Here is a 6,000-nt window from a genome sequence, read left to right as displayed (position 1 = left end):
AACTTTTTTCCTGTACGATATTATTATTGGCTTAGAGCAATAAACCTGACTGATATTGGTTATTTGGTCTCTTGAGTGTATTTCATAATGAAGCAGAGTGTGGTCAAGCAATTGGCTATACAATTTGTCAACAACTGGGAACCCAAAGAGAGGATTTGCCCCAAATCAGCCAATCTTTGAGGTATAGGTAAATGCGCAGTCCCTGTCTTCACAAATGAGCTGCTAAGATTGATAGGCATTTAAATAAAAACTCTTGGTGCCATGGAAAAGCCAAACTGTAATGATCTGTAGAGCCAAGTAGACAAGCACTTCACTGGGTAATGTACTGACTTTTAACCATCTAATTAATGAAGGAGACAAGATTTCATTGAGTGTCCTCTTGTTCTTGCTGTTCATTTCATTCTGTGAAGGTGCTGCGTTGTGGATACAAAACAGAAAGAAAGATGGCTGCCATATGGGGGCAGACTCAAACTTGCTCCTCAGGCCAGGTGTTGTGTGATCAGCAGTAGTAGTTGAGGCTGAACTTCTCCTTCTCTGGTACTGAGGTCTTTTCTTGGGAAGTTTTCATAGAATATCAGGGTTGGAAGAGACCTCAAGAGGTCATCTAGTCCAACCCCCTGTTCAAAGCAGGACCAATCCCCAGACAGATTTTTGCCCCAGATTCCTAAATGGCCCCCTCAAGGACTGACCTCACAACCCTGGGTTTAGCAAGCCAATGCTCAAACCACTCAGCTCTCTCTCCCTCCAAGGACTTTTTTTGGTAATATAAGGAGGATGGTCTTTCCTGTAAAAGGTCTGAGGCCTAACCCACCTCTTCTGGGCTGGAGTGTAGAGGCCTAAACCCAGATACTCAAAGGTGGTGTTTAACTCCCATTGGTTTCAAGTGGAGTGGAGTGCGTTGTCAATATTGGAGTTAAAAAGATCATGATCTCTGAATGGTAGGGTCTCAGTTGTGATGTGAACCTTATTTGGTTTGCCTAATGGTTGCAGCCAGGATGCCTTGTGCATGGTGACAGAAGTAGCCCTTGTCCTTGTGGCTATGTCAAAAGCATCTGCTGCTACAAACAACACTGTCTTGGCAATCAACTGACCTTCAGTATAAATGGACTTCCTCTTTCTGAGTCCTGTGTAAGTCTGTTCACAAACTGGAAGATTTTGTCTGATCCAAGGTGATCAGATTTCACTAGCAAAGCTTGATAATTTGCTATGTGAACTTGGAGGCTAGTAGAATTTATCTTCCTTCCAAATAAGGATAGGTTCTTTGGATATTTATCATCAGGCATCAACTTAGAAGGCTGGTGCTATTTTGTTTTTTCATGTGCTGCAGTCACTAGTAGAGATCCAGGGGCAGGGTGGGTATAAAAACCCTTTTGGAGGGACTTGATAATTGTGATTTGTTCTTTTAGAAGTGGCTGCGATAGAGGCCAGGGTCTGCCACAGATCTTGGCCAGCTCAAAGATACCTTCATTAATGGGCTATTCCTCTGCCTCCTTCACCACTTAACAGGGCCAAACTGTGCCCTGGGATACACAGGGCCTGGGCCACCTCCACAACTCAAGTCAGTCAGCATAGCTGTGTTGATTAACCCCAGACATGGAGCCAATCCACCCCACAGCCATAATAGCACAGGTTGTAATCTAATCAAAACTCATATACTAAGTCAAGCTGGGCGTGGTAAGATTTTGACTCACTTTCAAGAAAAGCCCAGCAGCCGCCTGAAATAGTGCCAGGAATTCCTTACTCCTCCCACTGCGTGAGTATAGAACTACTACCCCAGAATGGAGCTCGTGGACTAGCATAATTGGCCTCTTTCAGATGTGATGTAAAATTAGGGTCCTGGCCAATTGTGTTCATGTGACCCAGGGTGCCTGGGTAGCCCTCACTGAAAATGCCCAGGGCAGGGCAGGCTGCAAAAAGGAGAGCAGATTCTCTGAAAGACGTCTGGTTAACACTCAAGTTAAACTCACCAACCAGTCACAAGCTGTGCTCCTGATCCCCCACACTGGTTATCAAGAATCAAAAAAGAAATCACACAGCCCCCTTTATTACATTCCAATGCTTGGACTCCCAATCAGCACACAGGTCCAGGACAGGCAGAAGTTATTTGAAACTCTGCTCACTATACAAAATGTTCTTCTGATCCCAAAAGGCCGGCTACATTACCAGGTCAATATTAGTTTGGATCTTACCCAAAATACCAGGCTGCCAGCCAATTCTTTAGTGTCTAAAACTAAAGATTTATTATAAAAGAAAGAACAAGAAGAGCGTTGTTAAATGGTAAAGCAGTCACATACATACAGAGACTTCAAAGTCCATATACCAGATTCTTAGCAGTGTTGGTGAGTTTGCTGGCTTGAAAGTCACCCTAGAACACACCCACAGTTTGAAAGGATCATTTAGTCCTTTGCAGTGGTGCAAGTAGAATTCATTTCTTACTGGTACAAGGGGGGGGCACCAGCTACAGGGGGGCACGTGACCTCCCCACATGACCCTCCATGTGATTCTTCCCGCCCCCAGCCTGGGGCCCCCATGCTCTCCCTGTCCCCTCCCCATGATCCATCCCACATCACCCTGGAGGAGCTCTCTGACCTCCTCTTGCTGCCAGAGGAGCTGCCAGGCGTTCTGCTCCTTTCTCTGCTGCCCGTCCCATCAGGGAAAGGAGCAGAACCCCTAGCCCTGCCCTCTGCCCTTCCACTGAGCTGCATCTCCTCCAGCTCCATCTGTATAGCAGCAGCCCCGCGGGGGTGGGGGAAGAGGAGGCTGGAGGTTCTGCCCCTTTCTCCACTGGGACGGGCAGCAGGGAAAGGAGCACAACATCGGCAGCTCCTCCGGCAGCAGTACCACGCCCAGCCTCGCCCCCTAACCCTGTCCTCCAGCAGGGCTGCTGCTGTACAGATAGAGGGATGCAGCTCTGTGGAAGGGCAGGGGGCAGTAAAGCCACATCAGAGGAGCTCAAACCCTCCTGTGTCTTTCCAGTACACTGTACCAGCTATAAATACCTTGCTGATACGGCACGGTGAAGAGGACTGGACCGCCCTACTTGCACTGCTGGTCCTTTGTTCAGAGCTTCAGTTTGTAGAAAAGTTCCTCGAGAGGTAAGAAGCAGGAATGAAGACAAAATGGAGAAGATGCAGGTGCCTTTTTATATCCTTTGCCATGTGGCCTTTGGCCCAAACACAAGCTTCACAGCACATGGCATGGAAAAGCCTAGAGTTCTGTCCAGAGGCAGGCATTCCCCTGCATGTCTTGCTGACTCATAAGGTGCAGTCCTTGGCTTTTTCAATGGGTTCATCGTACAGCTGATGAGCCTTGATGGGCCATCGAACCGGCTAGGCAGTGCTGATGCCAATCTGTCTGGGGGTGTCACCCAGAAACACAGCACAAGTTTGGAAATACGGCGATACCCTAGATATCTATAACTCAGAATACAAAGGTGATACAAACATACAAACAAGGTTATCATACTTGGCAAATCGTGACATTTTCACAGATAGCTTACACAGCATATCTGGTCCGATTCGTTGTAATTTTATATTATTGGCATCAACAATATCCTGAAATGTCTCCCATATTCCATATAGCATCACAGGTTATCCCACAGTTACTTTTCATAAGAGTAGTACAATCAAATCTGGTCTCCTAATCAGAGTCCATTGTTCAGGCCAACATTCTGCTTACTTAAACTCCCTTCTACTCTTTCAAGTGGATTCAGTCTGCTTCACTTCCTGTCATAAATTACCATATGGCAGTGGTGCGTATTGGTAAACCGCTGCTGCGTGCCGTAGCAGCAGAGGCTCCATATGAGTGGTGGGGGAAGGGAGAGGACCACCACTAAGCCCTTCATCCACAAGATGCCACGTCCGTCTTCTGTGGGTGGTGGTACAATAGGTACGAGGCCCCTGGCCTAGCTCCGTGGCTCTCAGAATTCATTCCTAGCACCAGAGATGTGGGACAGGCCCTGATTCCCCCCACACAAACCCCTGCTCTGAGCTGCCTCATGGGATACTAATACAAGCCTTCCTTGACTTGGGACCAGTGCTTCCTGCATGACAAGCCTTCCAAACACAGGGGTCAGCCATGTGGCACCCAGGCAATCTTCTAAAGGCTAATGAGTGGGAGCTGATTGGGAACTTTTGGACAAAAATTTTGACAAAAAACGCTGATGCGTCAAAACTGACACTTTTTGCTTGAAACATATTTGCTTTGATGCAACTTCCATTGGGAAGGTGCCTTGGGTCCAGGGTGGAATTTCTGGTCAAAACCAGAGCGCATCTCAGAGATTAGGCAATACCTTGTAATTAGAACCCTCACCTGGGAGACCTTCAAGTTCTTCCTGTCAGCCAGACAGAAGAGGGACTTGAACCTGGCTCTCTTCTAGACTGGGCTGTAGTGGGGCCAGATTGCACTGCAATGGCATACCTTCACTTTTACTCCATGGAGAACAAAATGGCTTTCTCCAAATGGCATTTGCCGCTTAACATGACCTCTCCTGCACTGTTCTGGTCTACACCACTACTCCTATGCCGAGGAGTGCCCTAACCAAAAGGCTATTCTGGAGTGGGGCCTGATCAATCACTCCTGTTGGAGTTGTTCTATTTTGTATAAATTATTAAAATATTCACTGGGCCACAAAAAGCAATGGACAGACTCTGTGATCCAATGGCTAAGGTACTCACCTGGACTGTATGACACCCATGTTCACATCCCTGTGCTGAATCAAACTCTGATGGGGTGGCGCTGGGTGTCTTTTCTTTTTTTGAAACTTCTTGATTTCATCCCAGGGCTGAATGGAAAAAAAAGTTTTGAACCTTTTTGAGATTTCATTGGATAGGAAAAGTAGTTCCTACCCACCTCTGAAAACAGGGCTGGTGCAAAGATGTTTCGCACCCTAGGCAAAACTTCCACCTTGTGCCCCCGCCCACCCAGCAGTTCCTCTCCTCCGCCCTGAGGTACCCCCCCGCCCCAGCTCACCCCTGCTCCGTCTCCATTCCAAGCACGCCATCACTGCTTCACTTCTCCTGCCTCCCAGGCTTGCGGCACCTAAGCTGATTGGCGCCGCAAGCCTGGGAGGCATGAGAAGTGAAGCAGCCACGGCATGCTTGGGGAGGAGGCGGGGCAGGGGTGAGCTGGGGCAGGGAGTTCCCCTGCATGCTGCCCCCACCTCCTTACTTGCTGCAGGCAGCCCTCCCTGCGCTCCCCTGCCCCAGCTCCCTCCGCCTAAATTCTGGTGGCAACCGGGGCAGCTGAAGATCCGCCTGCCGCAGTTGCTGCTGAAGAAAATGGCGCCATCCAAATCCTAGTGCCCTAGGCGACCGCCTAGATCGCCTAAATGGTTGCACCGGCCCTGTCTGAGAAAGAGGCATGGGGCAAACCTCAAAGGCTAGGGAACTGGATTTGATAAACGGCCAAACTCTCAACCCTGTGCTCTGATCTATGAGACTTGAACAAACTCAAAGGTGCGTTGCTTCCATTTCTAAATCAAGGAGAGAGAAAACACAGACTTAGGGCTTGGCTGCACTCAAAACTCCAAAGCGCTCCCACGGGAGCGCTTTGAAGTGCGAATGTGGTCGCTGCAGGCACTCCACCTCCCCATGGGGATTAGCTTGCAGTGCTGGGGCACTGTTTACACTGGCACTTTACAGCCCTGTAACTTGCTGCGCTCAAGGGGGTGTTTTTTTCACACCCCTGAGCGAGAAAATTGCAGTGCTGTAAATCACCAGTGTAGCCAAGGCCTATATAAGAAGAATTCCTGGCCACACCACAACTTGATGATAGAGGGTGCTGCAAGTCCACAATTACCAATATAGGTGGAAACTTGGTGTTCTCCAGCCCCTTACATCACTTTTCAAGTTCTTTGCAGCCCCATTGTCATCTTCTCTTCATCTTCACTGTGTGGGTGACTGTAGGATGGGGGAAGAGGCCAGTGTGGTGAATGGACAGGTCTCTTTATAGCCATTTTGGAAGCTCCCCATTTCCGTTCTTCTCTCCAACTGGGGACTG

The sequence above is a fragment of the Gopherus evgoodei genome, chromosome 1 (assembly GCF_007399415.2).
Source record: "Gopherus evgoodei ecotype Sinaloan lineage chromosome 1, rGopEvg1_v1.p, whole genome shotgun sequence".
NCBI lineage: Eukaryota > Metazoa > Chordata > Testudines > Testudinidae > Gopherus > Gopherus evgoodei.
Note: the sequence above shows the minus strand (reverse complement) of the source record.